Below are 27,347 nucleotides of genomic sequence, written 5' to 3' on the forward strand. Positions count from 1 at the left end.
TAACCGAAAGGTCGCAGGTTCGATTCCCGGGTAAGGACACTGCCGTTGTACCCTTGAGCAAGGTACTTAACCTGCATTGCTTCAGTATATATCCAGCTGTATAAATGGATACAATGTAAAGTGCTATGTAAAAAAAAAAAAAAAGTTGTGTAAGTCGCTCTGGATAAGAGCGTCTGCTAAATGCCGGTAATGTAATGTAATGTAATACACTCACCTTTGTTCTTAGATTTGTGTTTGATGTCTTTGCAGTAGAGAGTGCATTTACTCTTGGCTTGCATAGCTCACAAGTAAAAACGTAGGTTTTGTCGACGGAGCTAGTCAGTGGTACGGCCATGGTGATTCTTCCTCAGGCTGAGATTTGGGAGGTTTGTCCATGATGACGCTGTCGCTGTGTGAGCACTGAGCAACGCCCGCCCTTTTGCACCAACCAGAGACTGTAAAAAATATGGACAAAGCTACTGTGACGTCACCCACTGACTCTCCGTGAGTCTCTAAAACACGTTTTCAAGCTCAATGGCGGGCACGGCCATTTTCTCGATTTGGAGCCAAAACCATAGAGTTAAGCGGTCTTGTGATTTTTATAATGTGATTGACAGTCCGGTGCGGAAAAGCTCATCAACCTGAACGAACGATTGCAGAACGAACTTGAGGCTAGCTGACTGTCTGCCGTTATGTTTTAAAATATATTATCAAATGTTTACGTAGTTTAATTTCCATCCATGACTGTACTGTGTCATGTAATCACGTTATATGTATGACATTAATAATACAATTATGTTCAGTTTTCTTCAATTTATGTTTCTCAGCAAAACGAATATGCTTAGCTAGCATATCAGCTTGCCAGTGAGCTAGGTAGGCTATCCGTGGTTAGCTCACGCATTAGCAATATGAACTACAGGGGAAGAACATCGACTACACTGATGGTCAATCAATCAGAGATGTGTAGGCTACTGGTGATTTGACTAGGCTAATTTTCATATAACTGTCTGGTAGACCTGCTGTTAACCGAGCAAGTTATCGTCGTAGGTTTTCGCCACAGTCAGTTAATGAGCCAGTAACTGCTACTAGCTACTCCATCGCCGTTTGTGGTGTTCACTTGCTGGGTGACGCTAGCTGACCGATCGTTTGCAAGTCACTCTCTACCGAATAAAAATTAACACTGTCAGCGGTGATTAACAAATATACCAAGTATTTTAATAACTGATCTGCAGGCGTGTAAATATGACAACGCACTTTGTACAGCAAGTTTTCCACCTGGTGCACGAAGACAAAAATAATGTACATTGAATTTCTCATTATTATTAGGCTTTTTTTTTTCTTCTTGTAAATCATCAAAACCAATGGAGAAAAGCCAATATACGCAAGGAGCCCCCAGGACCGATTCTGAGAACCACTGTCTTAAATGCTCTTGTCGGTCTCTTAAATGTTAAAAACATGTTCCTTTCTAAGTGCCAGTCTTACAAAGATGGTTAATTTCGTTAAATTGTGTGTGTGTGATTTCATCGTGTGTTGTATGCTATTCAGCAAATAAACCTTAAGACTCTTCATTCGCTTCGTGAAACTGAAAATTTTGCAATGTTTATCCCAAAATCGGGATTATAGTAGCTTTGCCACATGCGTGAAGCATGGCCCAGGTATACATTTATGGAATGTACACGACTGACAAGCCGTCAAACACGTTTGACAGATTGAATATTTGCCGGTTAGGGTTAGCTAGCTAGTCAAATAGCTCGGTAGCCGAAGTTGCAAAGTTCTAGCATAGGCTACTGGACTACCAATAGCAAGCTGATTACGCTTTCTGCCAACTAATTATTTGGTTAAGTAGGCTAAAGGAAATAGTAAAAATGACTCGCCTACCGAAAAACTTCAGGAGGATGATTATTTTATGGTCGTCTACTGCAGCTGTAAATAGCACACGCCATAATGAAATCACTACGAAATGGGACGCCTGCATTTTCTGACTTCGCACAGGTGGACCGTGGTCGGAGAAACAATGTCAAGGCCAGGAGGCGCCACCTCCCACCCCAGTGACCATAGACTGTCTTCTACTTCTTCGGTGTTGTTTACCGGCAACTTGCATCCTTGAAAGTTGCATTACTGCCATCTTTCGGAGTAAGTTAACTCCTACAGCTTATTGACTGTCACATTACCGTTACCCGAAGGTAGTTAATAAAACATCTCCTCCCCTGCCCACTAGCACCACACTCCAGTACATTCCTCAATCCTGCTCCTGTTATCCCCAATCTTCCCATCTCCTCCATCATATCCTTCCTTTCCGACCTATATTTATTGCAGTTAATGATAACGTGTTCTGGGTCATTCTACAGAAACGGTGGCATTTGGAATTGCAACATGTCTTGAAATGCATTTAATTTTACTTAATCAAAACTTATTGTACAATATTAATTAACCTCTTGCCTTTAACAATCCACAAAAATGAAAGCTTAATGTATTTTAATTATTTTTATACATTCACTCAAAGAATGCTTGTGCCATCTTTTTGTCATTGGTGTTACTCATACCAAAAACAACATTAAAAGCTTATCAGAATAGTATTTCTCTATTCAATCTGCACATATACTCAAAGACATAGTAGGTTGATAATAATTAAAAGAAAAATATTTTATTATTTATTTATTTATTTCAATCAGGTATGTGTAAAGTTGTATTGTGTGACATGTTTTCATTTACGCCATCAGGTTTTTGCTATAATATCAACAATAACCGAAGGACAGTCTCAAAATTGAATGATACTATCCTTAAAATGCCAACTCATGAATAAAGCAACAATCAACAAACACGAAATTATTATAAAGTCAAAAACGGCCCCTTTAATATCAAATCACCAAACAAACATGCAGTAACACCAGTGACACATTATAACACCAATGACTTGGTATAGTCAGGGAGCACTGTATTTATTAAAGCAATATCTTTAATATAGATATACAAAGTTCATAATCATGGCAGTTAATCCCCAAACTACACAGTGTAGCTTTATTATAATAATAATAATAATAATAATAATAATAATGATAATAAGCTGCTTGGCCACATTATTGCAGATTGCAGCTTATTTTTTTTTATTCAAAGCTACACTGTGTACTATGCATACTATGCTTAAATAAATCCTTGTACTGTGACATATTTTAGTCCTGATATCTGAATTCCAGGTTTGTTTGAATACACTTGTAATTTCCTATATACATAATGGGTTTCATTCACTAACGGTGTATATGCAAAGATATTCAATTGTTTATTTTGGTTTATCTTTTGATTTTGAATCTCGGTTAAGCAAGAAGCCCTTATGTGGGCTTTTCTGGAGCGTGTATTATGCTAATTCAAAATTACCTGCACATGCAAACCACTTTACAATAATAGTGAATGAGACCCAATATCTTCAGTTCTACCTTGAGTGCTGGGTTAACTCCCTGGAGATGGTGGGGGGGTCAAGACTGTCTCTCCTGCTCTCATGTGTTGCCTGTGTCTTGCCTGGTTGACTCGCCATGCCTTGCGCTGACCTCTCTTTGCCCTTTCACTGAGATCATTTATGTTCTGTCTTTTTCCTGTTGCTATATCATTAGCATAACCCTGTTGCCTTTTCACTAAATACTCTGCTCTACGTGTAGGGTCAGCATCCCTGCGCTGTCTATAAAACCTCTGCTTCTCAGCTGCACTCAATTTCGCCATACCTGACAAAAATAATAATAATAGGAAGTTATGAAAAAGAAACAATGTGCTATTTTGCTTTAAATACTTATGTTGAAGCTTTTATAAAAGCTCATTTACACAAGAATGTCATTGGTGTTACTGATTGTCATTGGTGTTACCAGGAGGAGTAGTAACACCAATGACGGTAACACCAATGACAATTTGTCGAACAAATGGTTTTTTACAAAATGGACACCGCAGTACCTCAAACCACATGTCTTCAATCATATTAAAATCATTCAAATATATAATTTAATACATTTCTATTATCTATTTCTAATTCCCCTTCCTATGAAATGACTAACACCAATGACATATTTAAAAGCCTCATGTAGAATTAACACATAAATCATCAAATTTATAACAAATGAAGAGAGACAGCAGACTCACCATGTGCATATGTTGATCACACATCTTCCAATGACCTCTTGAACCAAAAATTACTTATAAAAGTCATTTCATTTTTTTCAAAATAAAAGTTTTGTGAGGCAGCAACACCAATGACATGATATGGGGTGACCACTATTACCGTTATATTATTAATAATATTTCATTTGTATTTCAGCTTTTTAAGTTCTCCATTCCATGAATGTGACATTTGTGTTTACTTTATGACATTTAAATTGGAGAAAAATAAAAATTTTTAACTCAAAATATGGCACTAAACTTCGATACATGGTCAGAGTGACAAGCAAATTGCTTGCACTTGCTATTTTATATAAATGATTAAAAAAAACAAGAATTGCTCATTACATGACTCCAATATGTTTTACTATTATAAGAACAGTCTATATTTATCAAAAATATATATTACATGTGATCATTAAGTCCATTTAAAGTATTTTGCTTGCTCTAAAGGTGAGACACAGGAATGCCACCGTTTCTGTAGAATGACCCACCTACCGTTTCTGGTACCTGACAGATTTCACAAAGACTGGTTGGATGTTTACCTATAACATGAAGTGTGCTGCGTAAATTACTGTGTCCTATTTTTAATCTTGATATTACAACCTCCTCTCTTCTGTTTCCTCCCCTCTTTCTTACACTGCCTACTCTATTTTGTATCAGATGTAAATGTCTCCCCCTTCTCTCCTGATCCCAGTGCTGCTGCCATTCTTTATTGATATTTCCCCACACAATGCCCTCTGATTTTGATAACTTGATATTGATTTCAACACTTCCCTTTTTGACTGCTTCTTTTGCCAACATATCTGCTCTCTCGTTTCCTGGGATATCTGAATGTGCTGGGACCCACATGAATGTAACATTTTTCCCTTGCCTAACCACTCTTGAATTGGCAAACAAGATTTCATACAGCAGATCCTGGTGATTTCTGGCTGTACCTGTCTTAATACTTGCAATGGCCGGCACAGAATCACTACATATTACTATTTTGTTAACCCTATCCCGTTCAGCCCATTCTAATGCCATCAATATGGCAAACAATTCAACAGCATACACACTTAAACAATCCGATGTTCTCTTGCTAATTCTCACTTGGTAACTAGGCACAGCAACTGCAGCCCCTGTCGCATCTGTCTGCGGATCCTTTGATCCATCTGTAAAAATCTGAACACTGCCTTTATACTTACAGTCCCTATAGTTATAATATTCACTAACTAAGTCAGCATTCTTATTACTGTGCTTAATCTTCAGTAATTCCAGATCTACCCCCACACTTTCTAACTCCCAGAAAGGTCTAACAGGCCACACCACAGTTTCGCCAAACTCTTTATCATATACTCCCATATCTCTTGCCACTTGATCTCCTGCCCATCCAAAACTTGATTTTTCCATCCTCTCCTTCTCCCAGCTTCTCTGCAGTACTCTTTTTGTTGGATGACTATCTCCATGCCCCCTTAGATTAACCCAGTAGTTAGCCACCAGCTGTTTCCAACGCAACCACAGTGGCATTTCACCTGCTTCCACTTGGAGTGCACACACTGGGGAAGTTTTAACTGCTCCTAAACACACTCGTAAAGCCCGAGCTTGTATAACATCTAGGTCCGCCAGCACAGATTTTGCTGCTGATCCATATACAATACTTCCATAATCTAATCTTGATCTAATTAAGGCTACAGACCATAGGCTGTAACCCCTACTGTAGCTTAGTCCTCTGCAGTAATCAGGAAGTGACGCAAACTGTACTTCATTGGTCCACAACAAATATTATAACAGTGCCCAAATGACACAATAAATCATGAAATCGACCCATGGACAGTCATAAGACGAATAAAATACACATATTGTGATTATTTGTACTCATGAGAAAAAATGATTGACTTTGTATTTTGACCGCATTTGTACCGTAGACGTACATGGAAACCGGATATGAAAACACCTATACTGGAGCCAACCGTACTGGCGCTAGTGAGCAACCAGGAACAACAAGACCAGGAAATTAGCTTCAAAAACGAAGTCTGGTTTTGGCCGCTTGGCACCAACACGTTCTCATTCCCAACTCGTCAAATATTGCAGCTTGGTCAATGGCCCTTCTCGTCACTATCAGACGCGTTGGAAAGACTTGGGCGTCTTGGGTTGACGAGTGAGGTAGCCCATTGAATTGAATTAACCTACCTCTTCGGCTGATTTTGACGCTATGGACAGACTGAACCTCAGCGCAAATTCGGAGCTCGTATTTGTAGACAATCAATACTATTGTCACCTATTCGAATTTAATTACTTAAAATCACATACACATATACCGAAATATACCAGAAATTGTTTTATTTTAATACTATAGGCTACACAAAAAATTATTTTATAAACGTCAACCTAAACCTAGGCTAAGGCATGCTGGGTGATGTAGTTTATTTGGAGTGTACTGGATACCTCGCTCTGATCAACGTTTAAAAATATAACAGACATGTTATTATTGTATTTTGTTCAGTGACCATTATTTAATCTCTTTCGACGCTGGTGTGGTTGGTTTAATGTCTGGAAAAGGTATTTCCGCCCCCTTTTGCCCTTTTGTGGAGAATTGAAGTCCAATTCCAAATCATGTTGGCCAACAGAATTTTTGTGACAGGGCTTTGGGACTCCAGCTTCCCAAATAATGCCCCCAAAAAGGTATTTGAGACGATGCCAGCAACCGGCTTCCCTGCGATGGGTTCAATAACTAACTCTACCGATGGTAAGAGACCTTTGTAATTTTGAAATCTTAGCATTGATTACGTTGTTTTTTGAAAGTACGCTGTTTAAATAAAGTTTTTTTTTTAAATCGTGGCAAATTGGACATGTCGACGTCATCCCCTGCAACGATCTTACTTCTACCTTTCCCGCGGTAAGTAACACGGCGTTAGCAAAAGCTATCTAGCCAGCTAATTTGGCAGATGATTTAGGTTTTCCTACCTAAATCATAGAATGGTTGAGCCAGGCAGAACATTTGTTGTTGTTGTTGTTGTTATTGTTATGTTTACAGACACGAAGGTGGCAATGTTTTAGACAATATTAACAATTAAATTAATGAATGTTATTTTGCGATCTTGATGTTATCTTGCTATCTTGTATTCCTTGAAGCAGGATTACAGAGTTAGCTGGATAACTGCGCAGAGTAAAACCCGGAACAGTTGTTTTTGCTTCAGTCCATGTTCCAGATTTGGGAGGGTTCCGGGTTTTACTCAGTGCAATTATCCAGCTTCCACGAAGCTGGCTAACTGAGTAAGCCTGGCTTATGCACTTGTCTGTGTGTCTGTCCTTCTGTCTGTGCCTTTCTTGTTTTTCTTTTTCATAGCCTAATTATGACAAGACCCAAATTTAGGCCTTGCCCCACCTGCCAGACAGAGAATCAGGTAAACAGAAAAACTTGCATAAAATGTTATGCAAGTCTGAGTCTAAAAAAAAAAGTCAAAGAAAGGGAGGCCTCGTTGAACGTGGGAGAATGGGGGCAAGATGTTCTTAAGAACCGGAATGCCACCCGAGTGGTTGACTCGGCACGTATTGCTGTAAGTAACAATGCTCCTCTAAGTTTTGTGTAACAAATAATTTGGTCAGCAGAAATGTGATTCGTCAGAATAATCAGAACAGAAGATGTTCTCTTCTTTACATTTGTAATAGATCACCAAATAATCATTGTCCTTCGTTAGGCTTTTGGAACACATCCAGATCCATATTTTTTGTTTAATCTTGTCTGATATCTGAAAGTGTAATGTTAGCGATCAGACACTTTCACTTAGTTACATGAATCGCAGGCAAACCTAGTTCATTAGTAATTTAATAGTTTGTAATATGTTTGATTTGGATCCATTTGGTGAAATCATTAAAAGTATTACTGAAGTGCCCCAGAAACCTAAAGAATGATGATATGAATGATGATGGTTGGATAAAAGTAGTCTTCCCAACCCTGTTATCAGTTCATGTAAATTAACATGAATCTATTTTGTGTGATGTCACACGAAACTGTTCGAATGCAGTCTTAAATTGACGTGTACCATTGAGCTTGCCTCACCCAGAAATAAGATGTATCCTTTTGTTGAATGCTGTCAACATTGCTGAAAAAGTCATAGTCCAACTCAATTTTAATAGAAATGTAAAAATATTGATACGTGGTGCCTGTGCAAGTATTGTGATATTTAGTGATATCCATTTTCTATCCCACCCTTAGTTGGAATGCCCATTTGCTGAGAAGGGACTCTTTACAGTACTGACATGTGACCAAAAAATATATATTGAATGTTGTCTACTGATCATACTTTTTTCATTTCAGGTTGGAAAACTAGAAGCACTGGGCTACAGGCCCATATTATTTATGGTGAGGCCTCCCAGGAAGGGTTGCCGAAGCTCCAACTGGGTTGCAGAAGTGGTGGCCTACAACATCATGGAGCAGCAACACGGCGCCATTATGTAAAAAATGACTTGTTTATATAAGCACTTTCTAAAGAGTAAGAACTTGTATGTTTTTGATAATAAATTGAGCTTTTTTTATGCATTGTGTCAGAGTGTGACCATATACAAACTTCTAAAGCCACCAGCTTGGTGCAGCAGAACCAGTCCACTGAGCCCAGCCAGCAGAACAGGGACCAGTCCACTGAGCCCAGCCAGCAGAACAGGGACCAGTCCACTGAGCCCAGCCAGCATTACAGGGACCAGTCCACTGAGCTCAGCCAGCAGAACAGGGACCAGTCCAGTCAGCCCAGCCAGCAGAACAGGGATCAGTCCACTGAGCCCAGCCAGCAGAACAGGGACCAGTCCAGTGAGCTCAGCCAGCAGAACAGGGATCAGTCCACTGAGCCCAGCCAGCAGAACAGGGACCAGTCCACTGAGCCCAGCCAGCAGAACAGTGGCCAGTCCAGTCAGCCCAGCCAGCAGAACAGTGACCAAGAGAGTGTTACCCTCACCCTTTTCCCTGTCTCTCCACACATAACCACCTCTCCCTCTCTTTCCCCTACATTGTCCCAGTTGAAAAGAAAGAGAGAGCCACAGAGGAAAGAGAAAAATTAAGGTTATTTTTGTTTGTATTACATGTTAAAGTCCTTCATGTGTTGTCTGCACACTCACCCCCCATATCAGTCGAATCCCAATTTTTCGGCGAACTTTAGCCGCGTTAATGTGGGTGTTAGGTATCCAATGTATATATATTTTTGTGTTCAGAAGGACATACAAATAACCATCAAATATCCCCAAAAACTTGCAATAAAATCCAAGGGTTCTATGGCCAACGATTAAACGATTGACTAAAATTTTTTTTTTTAAACTTCAATTGGGATTCGACTGATATGGGGGTGAGTACACAATGAAATAAAGTTGGTTTTAGAAATGAACTATTCCTTTAACAATTTTTAAAAATCTGAAATCCAAATTTTAACTCATCAATTGGTAAGATGTTCTGTCAGCATTGGTGTTAATTATTAGTTATGTCATCAACCCACAGTGTGTAATTTTGTGTTATGCAGGACTCACAAGCTAAATTAATGTGACTTAATGACTTAATAATTCTTTGCATTTTTCAGGCTGTAGCCACCACCTAGGGTTTGATCCGTACCCCTACCAACAGATTTTACAGGAGAGAATCCGAGAAGTTAGTGAAGTCTTGCAGTGCCATTAACTTCTTTCTTATAACGGGCTACCTTGCAAAAGCAAGCAAAAAATGCAAGGGAAGGTTGCCCCCGCTTTGCCTGATCTCAGGGGTAAATTACTCCATACAAGCAACAAAACTGTTGTTTTTACCGTTCAACATCTGACTTGAAAAACACCGAACTCATCATTTACATATACACACAACACAAAAAGAAATGCAACAGTCCATTAAGTCTCGTTGCAGAAAAGACCCTTTCACGGTAATAGGGGTACATGCTTTGCAATATTATATGACATACAATACTCAAAAAATGAGCTGTGGATAGGATTAAACACAATTTTAAATGGCCAACAGGTAAAAGTTGTTTCTTTTTGTGTTCAGTGTATATTCTAGTTAAATGATTACCAACTAGTGATATGTAGTCATGGTAGATGGTTTGAACTGCAGAACCATAGTATCATGCTGGCTGCTGTAAATGAAATTCTGTGGTCTCTGTACTACACTTTAGTACATCTGGAGGAAACTCATCTGTCATCCACTAAGGCCTATCCACAGACATAATAATATGTGACTTATAACACAGACCAAAAATAATAATAATAATAATAGTAATAAAAATATAGGCATATAAACAGGACACACTAGTTGTGTATTTGCTGTTAATCATTTGCAAGTTTGCATAATGCCCTTTTAACTCTGCTTTTCAGGGGAAACGAGAAGTTAGGATAAGGTGGTGTCCCTGCTCCACATAGTATGTATACTAATGCAATAGTTTATGAAGTACACCCATAACACACACATTATGTGGAAGAAGTAGTCCCAACACAAAATGAGTGATAGCGTTAGTGTTCAGCTTGAATGCCGTGAAAACACAAAAAACACATTGAAAATGGGAAAGAGCTGTTCTGCGATTGACTGTAGAAATAGATTCAACTAGAAATCGGAACTATCTTTTTTACAGACTGCCGAAAGCTAAAGAAAAGAGAAGCAAATGGATCGCTGCAATTCGCTGAAACAACTGGAATCCAGGCACCGAAACGTGGATTTGCGGTTGTCATTTTGTGTCAGGTATGTTGGATTTTCGGGTAAAATCATACCTTAAGTTATGTAGGCTACTGTATTGACTACTCATCAATTAAATATTTAGCATCTTTCATTTATATTCAGTATAACTGTAAAGTTTTTGTCAGCATTTATTAAAAAAACATCCATGATGATGAGCCTTGTGTTCTACAAGCAAAGGGGGGATGGTTAGATAGTATTAGCTAGCCAAGAATATAAATTATTAAGGTATGATTTTACCCCAAAATCCAACATACCTGACACGAAATAACAACCGCAAATCCACGTTTCGGTGCCTGGATTCAAGTTGTTTCTGCGAATTGCAGTGATGCATTGCTTCTCAAATAATCGTTTGTTTTACTCCCGGTTTTGCCATTTCCTATACTAAAGGCAGCATGTTTTACCGCTCAGTCCCGACTGAGGGGGCGTATTCTGGTGGGAAAGTGACGTCAATGCATACCCTCTATAGGCCTATATGGTAAAGCAGGAAACCCACAAAAATGATCCTTGGGTGAGAAATGGCATCAAAGAAGCAGAAGAAGAAGAATTTCTCAAACGCATACGTCGAGGTAATACAGGATACTGTTCAACAGAACAAACATATTATTCTGTAGCAGAAGCAGTGGGGTTTCTGCTCCACAATAAGTAAAAATTTGGCAAGAAATCACAAGACATGTTAATAGCATTTAATCTGTTGATCGACGTGTACAAGAAGTCAAACGAAAATGGTTTGGTATGAAATTAGAAACTAATAAATGAATAGCCGCATGCACGCAAAAAATCAATGCCACTGGAGGAGGCCAAGTAACACCAGATAAGCTCTCCCAAACGAAGGAGCGCATCGGTGCCATCATTGCTGAGGTGTCGCTGTCCGGTATTATTCCAGAAGGGGACAGCGACGTCCAAACCCTGAACCCAGCAACTGAAACGACTGACCTGCCGTCGTACAAAGAACGGTCATCTTCCGATTTGGTGTAGGAAGGTAGGCAAATTAAAACATACCAAGTATAAATCGCTCAGCATTTATATGCCTTACTGAATCACAATTAACACCTCTTTATTTATTGCAGCAGAAAGCCAGGTGCCAGGTGTCAGGGCCCTCGGTAACCAGCAAGAGAGCCCCTAAATCACCTGTCGAAACGCACCCTTCTCCAAAGGTCCTCACGGACGAAGTTTCGACGAGGCAGGAGGCTGTAGAGGAGATGGCCTGCATGCTTACAGAAATTAACAATTATTTGGCTGACATAAATAGCCTACATCACTGAAAATAATTGCTGATAAGAAATAAAATGTATTTTCTTTGAAACTTTAATTGACTTGTATTTGGCTAGTGATGTAGGCTACGAAAATGATGCCTTTAGAAAAGCGTGATATGTTTCTTTATAATTTCTTTCTTTATGATATTTCAATAGGCTATTTCATGACAAAATACGTAGACAAAGAAGCCCATTTAATGACCAATTTCATCAATAAAAGTAAAAGATTCGAGTTAAAAGACGAACTGCGGGGTTTACACACACTCTGCGTGTGGTCTCAGGTTTTCGTAAATTTCCTTCGCACGTCTGAACAAGTTGGACTCCCGAAAACTTTGATAAATCCCAGTTTTGTTTAAATGTTGGTACGAAGGAATTACGAGAAATTCCGTTCGTATGTCGCTTGATAAATGAGGCCCAATGTTGTCATACCACATAGAAGATGCATGTCAAAAAGAAAGATTGTAGCCTACTTCAAAAACTCTTCTGCTTATCAAGTGGCATGTTTTAGCCTTGTATCGCGCAATAGGCGAAGCTATTTAGACAGAATATTGTAGGTATTTTCAGCAATTATCAACACAAACTTTTTTTTTTTTTTTTAGTATGCACACTCCACCTGCATGTATTGACAACATATTTTAACCAGAACATGATTGAGTTACTTTTTCATTAAATGTCGGGTTTGTGTGTGCGGTCAATAGGGTTTTCAATGTATTTAAAGGGGACATCCGGTATTACCCTTTCGCATTAACGCTTGACCCAAGTGTCTTGAAATTATACACACAATGTTGTCATACCACGTAGAAGATGCATGTCAAAAAGAAAGACTGTAGATTGACTCAACATTTTGTTGGAAATGGTCTGAATCATCTAACTACATCTGTGACTAAGAAACCTAAAGTATAACTGGCACCACCCAGCCACAACCAGAAATGTACACCTAGTCAGTCAGAAGGAAGGCCACCCTCATAACACTGGACTCCCAGATCCTTCCAACTACTCCTATCTGGAGTACTAGGTGGCAGATGGAACAAACATACAAAGTTTCTGAGTTGTATTGCAATGGGGGTGTTATCAGTGAACTGGTCACAGGTTGTGTGTTTGATCTTACCTCAGAGATCTCACTGTCACTGGTTCTTGAGTTCCTGAGATACTTTTTAGAATATCCTCCGGTTGAGAATTATGTGTCAACTGTACACAATTGTAAATAACTTATTTTAACAGCCTAAATTTCAACCTGTTAGACCTGCTATAACTATACAAACATGTTTGTGAAGTACAACAGAGACACAGATGTAACAGACTTGAATTTATTAGACATACAAAGATGAAAGACAGAAAAGACGTTAAAAAATAGACCAGCATAACCCAGCTTGAAGGGGGATGAAACCCCCGGTTTCAGTCATTTTTTAAACTGAAACTTTTTTAATGACTGAGGGGAGGAGAAAGGGGGGGGGAGTGTGGTCTGAGACTCTGGTCAGTCACATACAGGAAGACGTCAAAATGTAGTTAGCTACTACAGATTTGGTAATGCCCTGCACTTATACTGCATTACAACTCAGCTTTCAGAGCCACTCCCACTCTCATATTCGTCACTCGAGATGTCCTGTAGCAATTGGCTGTCTTCTGTAAGTAACAGTCTCTTGCACGAGCATTCATCCGTTTAAGGTTCCATAGCTTTCTCTGGATGATGCACTGCAGTCCTTTGGACCCTTCTTTGGTCAGAATCCACTGTGAATCTTATAAGTATAACACAATGAAACACTTGGGTTAGTTAACCTTAGCAACAATCATTGTTGTGAACTTATGAAATATATCATTGACATGCATGGACTCAAAAGGGACTTCCAATGACGGTCCATCTCTGTGACCAACATTTTCTTCTCCTCCTGGAGTCTTCTTAATGCCATGATTTGGTCAAAGGCTTTTTTTTGGTCCTTAGATCAACCAAATCTGAAATGCATTTGAGAACAACTTATTCTAACAGTCCCTGTGACAAGTTTGAAATGCTCTAATTTTGCTTCCCATTCACTTTCAATACGGTTGTGGAAATAGCATAAAACTTAACACATTCGCAAAGACATTTTCCACCGGTACCTGCTAGCTCTCCTTTAAAAAAATGCATACATACCACTTTGTGGTTCCTGACACGGCCATGCTGTTTCGTGAGACAGAATGGTTTCAAAACAGACAGTTTGTGCGCTTGGAACCATACTGTTGTACTTCTCCACAACAGCAGCCAGGATCCCCTTCTCCGTCCTGATCTTCGCACGGAGCCTGGCACGACCCTTGTTGCCATCTCTTTCCTTGTAAAGCCGCTGTGACCGTTGTTTTATCCCGGCCACAAGGACCTCGATCTTACTGCCCAAGTCAGCTGCTGCTGTTGTTTCTGTCATTGTTGCTGCCAAGAAATAGGTATGAAATGGGTAAGAATAGTGTTTAATTCAGAATACTGACAAAAGATTCATTTATAATTTGTAACAATATGTATTAACAGTAATTTCCCCACTTTCTGCCCAGTATTTCATGTCATCCACCCAGTCGTCCAATTGGCTCTACCACTCCCAACTGCTCTGTCATGGACTCCAGGGACTGCACCAGAGCCTTGTTGGTCTGTAATGACAAACAAGAGGGCAAGGCACACGAAAATAAATACAGAATCATTCAGATAAACATACTGGTAACACGGAAAAATAAACATCCACAAATGAATGACTGATGTCAGTACCCGGTGATATCTTCGGGTCAGTGACGTGGCCAAATTTGCGACCTTTTGCTGATTCCACCTCATCGTCTGTACGTCCTGCAAGCATTATCACACTTGAAACTTATGTCATCTCACAGGGATAACAGTAGTTGCAGGAGCAACAGTGGCTCAGGAGGTACAGCAGGTTATCTAAGAATCGGAAGGTTGCTGGTTCGAATCCCGGCTTCTCCTGAGAATACGTCAAAGACACTGAACCCCACTGTACTGCTCATGATGGCTAGATTGGCGCCATGCATCGCCATCAGTTTATGAATGTGAGGCAAAATTGTAAAAGTGCTATATGAATGCAGACCATTTACCTGGTTTTGACATACGTTTAGTTGTCACTGCAATCCTGGAGAGAAAGGCTGTTCTACCTCCTCCCCCAGTGTAGAACCAGCCCCAGCCTGGTAAGCCCCACTCCATTTAACCTGGTTTAAAATACACAAAACTCTAAAAATCAAGAACATTGGCGAGTGGCAGTCAAAGGTCATATGCAGATATCAGGTGATCTTGTGCTAACTTCGTAACTCCATAACAGTGCTAAAACTAAGATGTAGTAAAATAAGAAATAAGAGAAAATATAAGACAATATACAAATTCTAAGAAATAATATAGGCTGATATAAAAAAAAAATACAAGACATATAAATAATATAGGCTGATATAAAAAAAAATACAAGACACAAATTATAAGATAAATAATGGACACGAATATGCCAGTATTTTTCCAAAAAGAGAAGGTATATAAATATAGGCTAATTTATGGCAGGTTTCGACTGCCACACAATCAGTTATCTACACCTACCTCACATTTGAAGTTATGAGCTTTGGCATGAAATACAGAGAGGAAAGGTCTCATCTCTAGAAGGTGCTGGAATTCCAGACACTTGAGACTCTGGAGGTAGGGCCAATATTTGCAGGTGACATCCATGCAGAAGAAATCTATGTTGTACCTAGTTGCCATCTCTTTTTGCAAGTACATAGGATAAGCAAAGATTTCTCCCCCGTAGATGTTCAGGGCAGACAGCAGCATACCATGACGGCAGACCGCAATCTCCAAACCCTCCTCATCCAACTTGCTAGCTGACCTCTGCGACGTCTCTTGTTTTCCTGTATACATCAGCTGGTAAAGAACAGGGCTAAGCTTGTAGGAAGTTAATTTACCGACAGAAAACGTATGCAGTTTGATATCACTATACACTTGACGATTGATGGTGTTTTGCATTAAAGATTCAGATGCAACATATACTCTGCAATTTTACATGTTTAGTCTTTTTGAAGACGTAGTCCCCAAATGCTGTGACGTCTTCGTCCCTGGCTATGAAGACGCCTTCAAAGATGGCCCGCTCCTCTGACCTAATAACACAAAGATACAAAACAGGTCTTCTTTAGTAGGACATTCCAACATAAATATTCTTAAATCCAGTCAAAGGTTAGTTGGTACACATTTAAGTGTTATGTTTTCTTAACACAACCAAAGTGACACACATTTCGAAATACCTTGCCGTGTTCTTGAACCGGTAATGCTTTTTGTTGCCATCCACTGAAACCGCAAGCATATGAGGGTTGCAGGCAGGACAGAGGAAGTGGTCTTCCTTACATAGGTTGTCCACCTCGAACTGGACGGCAACCCACTCCATAAAACTTTTATGGAAGGTGTCTGCTGATATCTTCCCCATCTAATGCAATATAGTGAAATCAACAAGAGATTTGCGGCAAAAAAATGAGCAAACAACTTTTCACTACACAAAATAACACATGAACAATACTGTAGGATAGATGAAACCAACACTCACTCGACCAAAGCGTATAGTACGTTGATCAAGCATTTTGAGAAATGCTTGGCAAGACATGCCTGGCGCCGCCGTCTTCATTTATTGGAAAGACCAAAAAATGTCGGTGGCATAAATGGTGCTGAAGTTCAAGGTGGCAGGCCAGTAGCCACTTTTCATAAGGTTATCCACCCCAGGCGTCCAAATGGCATGGCAGGTCTCGCAAAATTAGCTCTGGCACGTTGAGATTGTATCTTCCTACAAAAATCACAATGCCATCCACTATAATATAACAACTTGGCAACTTAATCAATATCCCTCAAGCAAGAGTGCTTCGCAGGGAATCAAAGCCATGCTGATATTAGGTTGAACAGCACAATTGTGAATGTGATAGTCCTTTAACACAAAAGTTCTATAAACAATAAGTTAGTATCAGGTAATGTAACACATTAAGATATTGTGGCAGGGGTTGTGTAGGTGTAGTGGCGTCAAATGAATTCCAACTTAGCCACTACTTGGGGGTCCTAGTTCCAACAAGCAGTCCATAAACGGAGACAGATACGTGCGTATAAAAATAAACACGTCCTTCATTAAAACAAAAAGAATAGTGATATTTGAATTTTAAAAACATGCTGTTTTGCAAACAGGACAAAGGAAAGTACTTCACATCCTTATCATTCATGGTGACCAGAGCGACTGGCTTTCCCGGTCAGGCCTTCAATGCCTCTGGCGTGCAGCCGCAGATCTGCATGGGCACCTCCACAGGTAAAGGCCACACTGGGGGGTGAGGGGGGAAAAAAAAAAAAAAAAAAAAAAAAAAAAAAAAAATACACATGAATTAAGATAACTTGTACGGACCAAAAGATAAAATATGGTGTTCACTCGTATAAACTAGAACTTACTACACTGAGAAAGAACCTCATCCTCAACAACAGTGGTTGGCGGAAAAGGCAGGAAGAAACCATGAGTCATGGCACCTCGGTTATGGACGTGCCTTTCAGAATGAATGGTGATGTCACATTTGGCACAGAAATATAAGCTCGGGAGGCAATCTCTACAATGGATAGCTGCTGGATTGCTCCCACACGGTTGGTGCTACATATTCCTGGGCCAACATGCTGTTTACGAGGCATGGTCTCTCTTCCCTCCACCTCTCAGCAGACAGACTGCTACGTGTGCCCCAGTCTGTAGAGGCCAGAAGAGGTGATGTTGTTGCTGCCTCCTGCACAGTCCCCAGACAATCAGAGCTGATGAGTGACTCCTAAAGGTCTCGTAGCAGACTGTTAACATGGTACAGAGTATTCAGATACATTACATGCGTTATACAACAGCAAAGTTTACTACATACTTTACATTACAGGCATTTAGCAGATGCTCTTATCCAGAGCGACGTACAACAAGTGCATAGGTTTCATGATGTAGAGGCGCAAAAGAAACACTAGAGTGAAGTAAGGATCGTAGTGCCAGAAGTGACCACATCGATCAGGACTCCAACCCTGTAGAGTAAGCTTGTTCAGCAAGCAAGAATCCTACCAAGTACAAACTAGCACTGGAATCACACCTAATCATACAAAAAACAATCCTGCCAGATACACTAACATAATCAAATTATCCTAGCTAGGTACAGTGAGCTGAACTATAGGCTAGGGAGGGGTGGGGAGAGGTGCAGCCTGAAGAGATGAGTCTTCAGTCTGCGTTTGAAAGTGGTGAGATTCTCTGCTGTTCTGACCGTCACGGGGAGGTCATTCCACCAGCGAGGGGCCAGGACAGACAGCAGACGGGAGCGGGAGGTGCCAAGCGTCCAGAGGAGGCAGAACGGAGAGGTCTGGCTGGTGTGTAGGGTCTGATGATCCTCTGAATGTACCCTGGTGCTGACCCCTTAGCTGCCTGGTATGCAAGCACCAAGGACTTAAATTTGATGCGAGCCATAACAGGCAGCCAGTGGAGGTCAGTGAGCAGGGGGGTGACATGGGAATGTCTGGGGAGGTTGTGGACCAGACGCGCTGCAGCATTCTGGATGAGCTGCAGGGGTCTGATGGCGGATGCTGGCAGACCAGCCAGTAGCGAGTTGCAGTAGTCCAAGCGGGACAGGACCATCGCTTGAACCAGGAGCTGGGTTGCGTAGGTGGTGAGGAAGGGGCGGATTCTCCGGATGTTGTACAGGAAGAACCTGCACGTTCGACTCACCGCCGTGATGTTCTGGGAGAGGGACAGTCTGTTGTCCATCACCACTCCAAGGTTTTTTGCGGTGGGTGATGATGACACCACAGTGTCCCCCAGGGAAATAGAAAAGTCGAGAAGGTTAGAGGATGGAGCAGGGATGAAGATCATCTCCGTCTTGCCTGGGTTCAGCTTAAGATGGTGGTTATCCATCCAGCTCTGGATGTCCCTCAGGCAAGCAGAGATGCGAGCAGAGACCCGAGTGTCAGAGGGCGGGAAGGAGAGAAAGAGTTGGGTGTCATCGGCATAACAATGATAGGACAACCCATGGGCAGAGATTACAGGACCAAGAGATTGGGTGTACAGGGAGAATAGGAGGGGACCAAGGACAGAGCCCTGGGGAACTCCTGTGGCAAGGGGGCGAGGTGCTGATACTGCACCAGCCCAGGCGACTTGGAAGGAGCGACCGGAGAGGTAGGACTCAATCCAGTCAAGTGCTGTGCCACAGATCCCCATAGCTGCCAGGGAGGACAGGAGGATGGGATGGTTGACGGTGTCAAAGGCAGCAGAAAGGTCTAGGAGGATCAGGACAGATGAATGGGAGGCTGCTTGTGCGGCGTGAAGCGACTCATTGACCGAGAGGAGTGCGGTCTCTGTCGAGTGGCCAGGTCTGAAGCCAGACTGGTAGGGGTCTAGGAGGTTGTTCAGGGAGAGAAAAGAGGAGAGTTGATTAGAAGCAGCTCGTTCAATTGTTTTGGATAGGAAAGGGAGAAGGGAGACAGGACGGTAGTTCTGGATGACAGAGGGATCCAGAGTGGGCTTTTTCAGCAGTGGGGTGACGTGGGCCAGCTTGAAAGAAGAGGGGAAACATCCAGAAGACAAGGAGGAGTTCACGAGGGAGGTGACATATGGGAGGATGTCAGGTGTGATGGTCTGGAGGAGAGAGGAAGGGATGGGGTCAAGAGCACAGGTGGTAGGGCGGTGGGAGAGTAGGAGCTGGGAAACATCAGAGTCAGTGAGGGGAGAGAAAGTGGAGAAACAAGGGGAGGGAACAGAGCTGGGGGAGTGGGGAAGGGTGGTGGTGGACGTGAAGGAGCTGCGGATGTCTGCAATTTTCTCATCGAAGAAAACTGCAAAGTCATCTGCAGCGAGGGAGGACTGAGGTGGGGAAGGAGTGCTGAGGAGAGAGGAGAAAATGGAGAACAGCTGATGAGGGTTAGAGGCAGATTTATGAATTTTTGTTTGATAATAATTAATTTTGGCAGAGGTTATAGCGGTAGAAAATGTAGCTAGCATAGATTGGTAGGCAGACAGGTCGGATTGAGCCATGGATTTCCTCCACTTCCTCTCCGCTGCACGTAGGCTGGCCCGGTTGGTTCGGAGGGGGTCAGACATCCACGGACTGGGAGGGGACGAGCGTGCCTGCCTGGAGACTAGAGGACAGAGAGAGTCAAGTGCTGAGGAGAGCGAGGAAGACAGAGTGGAGGATGCAGAGTCAGTGGGAAGGTTGGAGAAGGATTCAAGAGTGGGGAGTGAAGCAGTGACACTGGAAGCGAGAGGGAGCGGAGATAACGGCGGACCATGACAGTAGGAGTGGATGGAGGGGAGGGAGGGAGAAGGAAATGAAGTGGTGGTCAGACTGGTGCAGAGGGGTCACTGTGGGATTGGAAGAGGAGCAATTCCTCAGGATAACCAGGTCTAGGAGATTGCCAGCTTTGTGTGTTGGTGGGGAGTGCATTAGGGAGAGATCGAATGAGTGAAGTAGAGGCAGGAAGGCTGCGGAGTGGGAGGCATCAAGGTGGATGTTGAAGTCTCCCAGGAGGATCAGTGGGGTGCCATCCTCTGGGAAGGAGCTCAGCAGGGTGTCGAGCTCATCAAGGAAGCTTCCCAGGGGCCCTGGAGGGCGATAGATAACTACAATATACAAGTTAACAGGATAGGTGATTGAGACAGAGTGGTATTCAAAAGGTAGAGATGGAGAGGTGAGAGGGGGAGAACAGAATTTCCAGGAGGGAGAGATCAGCAAACCTGTGCCCCCACCACGGCCAGATGGGCGGGGGGTGTGAGAGAAGGAGAAGGAGGAGGAGAGGGCTGCAGGGGTTGCAGTGTTGCCTGGTGTGATCCAGGTCTCTGAGGGCAAGGAAATGTAAAGAGAGGAGGGACACGTAGGCTGAAATGAAGTCAGCCTTCCGCGTAGCAGACTGGCAGTTCCATAGCCCTCCTGCGACCGTGAAGTTGTCACAGGGGGTCAATGAGGGATAGCGAAGGTTGGAGGGGTTCTGTCGCCGCGGGGAGCCTCGCCTGCAGAAGCGAGTTCTGAAGGGGAGAGAACAGGTTGGGATGGGATGGGCACATAGCATAGCAGTGAGGACAGGGAGTACAGAGAGGAAGGGTAGAGATGCAATGACAAACTGGGAGGGAGCGACGCTAGCGTCGCTCCAAGCCAGACTACAAGCCCCAATTAGCAAATGAAAAGCAGCTGGTGACTAAGCAATTGCCCCACAAACCAGCAGCTAACTAGCTCCACACAATACCTGCTTGATGCAGTCAGTTAAGAGCAAATGAGGCTAATAAGATACTACACTTCACAAACAAACACCAAAACAGGTAGAAGTCTAATCTAGCTACACTAATGGCAAAAAAACAGATACGTAGCCCGCTCTAGGAGAACTTCTGCGGGTCCTGCACAGCTGAATCCTAATTGCACTTTCTGCCCAACTAACTCCAAACAGTTCTAATATATAGTGTCGCTCCAAGCCAGACTACAAGCCCCAATTAGCAAATGAAAAGCAGCTGGTGACTAAGCAATTGCCCCACAAACCAGCAGCTAACTAGCTCCACACAATACCTGCTTGATGCAGTCAGTTAAGAGCAAATGAGGCTAATAAGATACTACACTTCAAACTACACTTCACAAACAAACACCAAAACTAATGCTGGGCAAACTACAAAACAGGTAGAAGTCTAATCTAGCTACACTAATGGCAAAAAACAGATACTTAGCCCGCTCTAGGAGAAGAATACTTCATCACAAATTTGATATATTTGTTTTAAGATACACGGTGGCAAAAATAATTCCCCCCGCTTCTCTACTCCCTCCCATCACTCTCAATGTTTCTGTTCATGAAGAGTCGTTTGTTCCATTCTAAATGCATCTGCAGTTCATTCAATGGTAAAGGGGTATGTTTACATGGAATTTTAAGGGGCGGTTGTTAAATACTGGGCGGGAACAAGAAATCCGAACACATATGTGGCCAAAGAGCTTGCATCTAACTGCCAAATGTAGACGTAGCAAGTTGTGTTCCGATTAGCATATTCTGATGACTGAGATCGCATGAAACGACAGGTGTAACCATGGCCTAGGAGACTCACAAAAACCAGATTTTTTCACAGAACACTTGATTTATTGATAGCTGCTGGAATGCATTGAAGAAATGTTATAATTTAATAATTTTGCCTGAGTTGTAGTGAACTATGTCTGCATTCTACAGCTTTACAATAGCTTAAATGAATCCTCTAACTCAGTGCAGGATGAAATGTAAAGACTTTATTTACATTTACATAAATAAGACTTTATTTATTCAGACACTGGCAGACTACAGCATAAATTGCGTCTTTTGTTTATATTCAATATTAGTAATTGCAGCGAGAAACTGCAGCTGTAGACACAAGATAGTTTATGTTATGGTAGCAACGGAACGAAGCGGACTATATATGTATTACTGTCATTGTTTTATTATACCAGCGTGTTTTCGTGCGTTTGCACAGAAACTCAAAACCTATCAATAAAATGGTTTAGCTATTTCTCAGCATAAGGACAGATTCAAAGACTAAACTAACTCACCCGATACTGTCTTCAAATGGATCCATGCCAAAGAAAAGTAATTATTCATCCTCTCAAAAAGCTTTTACTAACAAACTTTTAGTAGCCTAGCATGCACTCTGGCTGGCACTGTCTTCCATTGCTTCCCCGACGTTCAGACCCTCCCCTCGCTGATAAAAACTAGACCCTACGGTGTCGGATTGCTTGCGTCGCCATGGATGTCTTCTAGCCGCTTGCCGTAAAGAAGCTTACTAGATGTCGTAACACTAGATTTGGAGCTACGGCTCTTCCGCACCCCAACTAATATAAAAGCCCAAATGGCGGGCAAACAATATGGCGGACATGGGTGGTCCCAATAGCAACGTTGTAGAGCACATTCAGATGCATCGGTCGATGAAGTTTTGTGTTGATCTGACTTATGGTGTGGGAGTTATGGCTTTTTAAAATATGACCCTTTGTTATAGCGCCACCATCTGGCCGAAATAAGTGAGTTTTAGTGCCTGAGTAGTGGGGGGCCATAGGAACCCACCTGCCAAATTTGGTTGCTCTAGGACTTATGGTTGCTGAGCCTCAGACACTTTTACCGGAGAAAAATAAGAATAATAATAACTAGACAATTCCTGCAGAAATTGTGTGTTTGCCGCCAATGCAAAGTCGACTTTCTGCTGAACAGAGTGAACAGTGGTAGGTAGTTGCTATGATGTTTGAGGCAGTTGCTAGGGTGTTGCTAGATGGTTCTATGGAGTTCTAGGTGGTTTCATGGAATTCTAGGTGGTTGCTAGGGTGGTGCTAGGTGGTTGCTATGGAGTTTCAGGTGGTTGCTATGGAGCTCCAGGTGGTTGCTAGGGCATTGCTAGGTGGTTGCTAGGGTATTCTAGGTGGTTGCTAGGATGTTGCTAGGTGGTTGCTATGGAGTTCTAGGTGGTTGCTAGGGTGTTGCTAGGTGGATGCTATGGAGTTCTAGGTGGTTACTATGGTGTTGCTAGGTGGTTGCTATGGAGTTCTAGGTGGTTGCTAGGGTGTTGCTAGGGTATTCTATGTGGTTGCTAGGATGTTGCTAGGTGGTTGCTATGGAGTTATAGGCGGTTGCTAGGGTGTTGCTAGGCAGTTATGGTGTTTGAGGTTGTTGCAAGGGTGTTGCTAGGTGGTTGCTATGGTGTTCCAGGTGGTTGCTAGGGTGTTGCTAGGTGGTTGCTATGGAGTTCTAGGCGGTTGCTATGGTATTGCTAGGTGGTTGCTAGGGTGTTCCAGGTGGTTGCTAGTGTGTTGTTAGGTGGTTGCTATGGAGTTCTAGGTGGTTGCTAGGGTGTTGCTAGGGGGTTGCAAGGGTATTCTAAGTGGTTGTTAGGATGTTGCTAGGTGGTTGCTATGGAGTTATAGGTGGTTGCTAGGGTGTTGCTAGGTCGTTGCTATGGAGTTCTAGGCGGTTGCTATGGTATTGCTAGGTGGTTGCTAGGGTGTTCCAGGTGGTTGCTAGTGTGTTGTTAGGTGGTTGCTATGGAGTTCTAGGTGGTTGCTAGGGTGTTGCTAGGGGGTTGCAAGGGTATTCTAAGTGGTTGTTAGGATGTTGCTAGGTGGTTGCTATGGAGTTATAGGTGGTTGCTAGGGTGTTGCTAGGTCGTTGCTATGGAGTTCTAGGTGGTTGCTATGGTGTTGCTAGGTGGTTGCTATGGAGTTATAGCCGGTTGCTAGGGTGTTGCTAGACATGTGCTATGGTGTTCCAGGTGGTTGCTAGGGTGTTGCAAGGTGGTTGCTATGCAGTTCTAGGTGGTTGCTATGGAGTTTAGGCAGTTGCTATGGAGTTCTAGGCAGTTGCTATGGTGTTACAGGTGGTTGCTAGTGTGTTGTTAGGTGGTTGCTATGGAGTTCTAGGTGGTTGCTAGGGTGTTGCTAGGGGGTTGCTATGGAGTTATAGGCGGTTCCTAGGGTATTCTAGGTGGTTGCTAGGGTCTTGCTAGGTGGATGCTATGGAGTTCTAGGTGGTTACTATGGTGTTGCTAGGTGGTTGCTATGGAGTTATAGCCGGTTGCCAGGGTGTTGCTAGGCATTTGCTATGGAGTTATAGGCGGTTGCTAGTGTGTTGCTAGGCATTTGCTATGGCGTTCCAGGTGGCTGCTAGTGTGTTGTTAGGTGGTTGCTATGGAGTTCTAGGTGGTTGCTAGGGTGTTGCTAGGGGGTTGCAAGGGTATTCTAAGTGGTTGTTAGGATATTGCTAGGTGGTTGCTATGGAGTTATAGGTGGTTGCTAGGGTGTTGCTAGGCAGTTGTTATGGTGTTGCTAAGTGGTTGCTATGGAGTTATAGCCGGTTGCTAGGGTGTTGCTAGGCATTTGCTATGGAGTTATAGGTGGTTGCTAGGGTGTTGCTAGGGTATTCTAGCTGGTTGCTAGGATGTTGCTAGATGGTTGCTATGGAGTTATAGGTGGTTGCTAGGGTGTTGCTAGGCCGTTGTTATGGTGTTCCAGGTGGTTGCTAGTGTGTTCTTAGGTGGTTGCTATGGAGTTCTAGTCAGTTGCTAGGTCTTTACTGAGTCCAATGACGCGACCCATAGTTCTCTATGACAAACGGTTCAAAAGTTATGAAATATCACACCCCCATAGAGATGAATGGCAGAATGTTCAAATCTAGAGAGAGACCAGAGTACTGCTGCTAGAAGACAGAGCATTGTGACATCACAAGGGTGAGAAGACAGAGTATTGTGACATCACAAGGCTGAACATTCTGCCATTCATTCCCTATGGGGAAAAATTGCCCACAAAAATTCAAATTTTTCAAAAACCGTGCAACGAATCTTTCCACAAAGTAATAGCACACCATTCCCGATGAAGCCGCTCGATTTGACATATTGCACGTGTACGTGGTGCGAAAACTCTGGGAGGAGTAGCGGTCCAAAAAATGGGCGGAAAGAATAATAATATGTGCAATAATAGTAGTGTGATTGCCTAAGGCAACCACACTAACTAGACAATTCCTGCAGAAATTGTGGTGTGGTTGCCGCCAACGCAAAGTGGACTTTGTGCTGAACGAAGTGAACAGTTTCTGTAGTATAAGCAGAGACAGAGTATGGTATACATGCTATAATATCACGGCAACGAATTTATTTGCAACACACATATTCAGAGCTAAATTAACCCTTCATCAATACTTGAGATCAGCGATTTACTCATGGTATGCTGTGACGAGTGACGGCGAATCATAAAGCTAGCTGGCCAGTTCAGAGGGTCTTGGAAAAACCTTATATCTACACTGCGCGACCGCACCATTTTAAAAAGCAAGACAGGGCTAGGGAGATTAATTTGATTGATTTATGGTTTTACGTTAAGTTCAGCTCATTTTAACCATTCAACTAAAAACATTTAAGTGGGCTGCAATTCAGAGTTTAATCTGTTACCTTAGATACCAACTCATAGACAGAGGATAGCCTATTACGTGTTAGCTGACCCAAATTTCTAAGAAAGAAAATGAGGCGAGAAATATGTTAAAATAGTTGCAAACAGCTTCTGTGAATAAGCATCGGCTGGTAGCCAGTACTAGTAACTTCTCTTATAACGAGGGATGCATTAACAAGCAAGCGGAGTTGTGTACTGTAGCAAACACGTTGGGGTGAGAAAGCGTTGCTTTCACTCACTGAATGCAGTTATAAAGAGACCAAAGTTTCCAACTCGCTGGAATATAAAACGGTATTACAAAAGTAAAATGTGACATATTATACATTGTTAGAAAGCTTATCCTGTCACCTATTAGATCGATGATGTGTAGATCAAGCCAGTTTGTACTACAAAGTTAGAGAACACCCAAAGCAACATGTGTGGTATTACAAGCTGACGTCTTTCTCTGCAGTAAGACCGGACCAGAAGCTGCTGCACACGTTTTGTTGACGGCGTTGTTGCACGTTTTAGTACAGTCTAGCTTGTTTGAGAATTCGTTTATTCAGTAGGTGAGAGCATAAGCTTTCTAACCAGGTATAACAGCACGTCTATTTTTGGTTTTGGAATATCGTTTTTTTAGGTCAACTGAAAGTTTTCTCATCATCGCATTAAATGCATTCGCTCTTTGTTAGCACTAGCATTCAAAGACGCTGGACCTGACGAAACGTCGTCAAAGAATTTGCGTAATATCTTGTGAAATACTATTATTATTGAGGACTTCTGGGTATGCCTACGCCATATGTTTGTTGATACACCTAGCTGACAGCGTTTTCATTTGTAATTTTGCATTTGGAATACCGTTTTATCGCGTTCACTTCCGCATTCAGCTATATCCTTTCTGGTGGCTAAGTCACCAGGAAACCTCGTTTGAACAACACAATCCGTGCATGTACGTCTTCGTCAAGGTCTTATCTAAATTGTGGTATAAAGCATTTGAGGTTTACGAATGTGTGTTTTCTGTAATTACGACAAAAGAGAGATATGCACCGCATCTGGATTCTGCATTTCCTGTAGATGCTAAGCCGACCAATGCTGTAACTTCACCGTTTGCATATGTATGACGTCACGTTCTCCATTCATCTCTATGGGACAAAATTGGGCATAAAAAGTCATATTTCTCAAAAACTGTGCAGCGAAACTTTCCACAAAGTAATAGCGCACGATTCCCAAAGAAGCCGGTCAATTTGACATATGGCACGTGTATGTGGTGCGAAAACTCTGGGAGGAGTAGCGGTCCAAAAAATGGGTGGAAAGAAAGAATAATAATATGTGCGATAATAGTAGTGTGATTGCCTAAGGCAACCACACTAATAAAGAATATGTGCAATAATAATAGTGTGTTTGCCTAAGGCAACCACACTAATAATAATAATAAA

At 42.2% G+C, this 27,347-nt stretch overlaps 2 long non-coding RNA genes across 5 annotated transcripts in view; both read right to left on the reverse strand.

The window, feature by feature from the left end:
* LOC118227112 overlaps positions 1-436 on the reverse strand; it is a 32,042-nt gene extending 31,606 nt beyond the window's left edge. Inside the window, exon 1 of the long non-coding RNA XR_004765171.1 lies at positions 215-436. This is a non-coding gene — a long non-coding RNA (uncharacterized LOC118227112). The remainder of the gene's footprint in view (positions 1-214) is intronic.
* Positions 437-13,338: 12,902 nt separating this feature from the next.
* Positions 13,339-17,971, reverse strand: LOC118227110. 4 transcript variants are annotated; one of them, XR_004765164.1, is made up of 11 exons: positions 17,465-17,971; positions 17,230-17,339; positions 16,587-16,820; positions 16,291-16,469; positions 16,053-16,146; positions 15,826-15,913; positions 15,109-15,219; positions 14,771-14,845; positions 14,552-14,655; positions 14,174-14,443; positions 13,339-13,995 (listed from the first exon to the last, which is right to left on the reverse strand). It is a non-coding gene; the product is annotated as an uncharacterized LOC118227110 (long non-coding RNA). The 4 variants fall into 4 exon arrangements; XR_004765165.1 differs by having other exon boundaries at positions 13,339-13,781; positions 17,225-17,339; XR_004765163.1 differs by having other exon boundaries at positions 17,225-17,339.
* Between the last annotated feature and the right edge of the window lie 9,376 nt (positions 17,972-27,347).

This window comes from Anguilla anguilla, chromosome 5, assembly GCF_013347855.1.
Source record: "Anguilla anguilla isolate fAngAng1 chromosome 5, fAngAng1.pri, whole genome shotgun sequence".
Taxonomy (NCBI): Eukaryota; Metazoa; Chordata; class Actinopteri; order Anguilliformes; family Anguillidae; genus Anguilla; species Anguilla anguilla.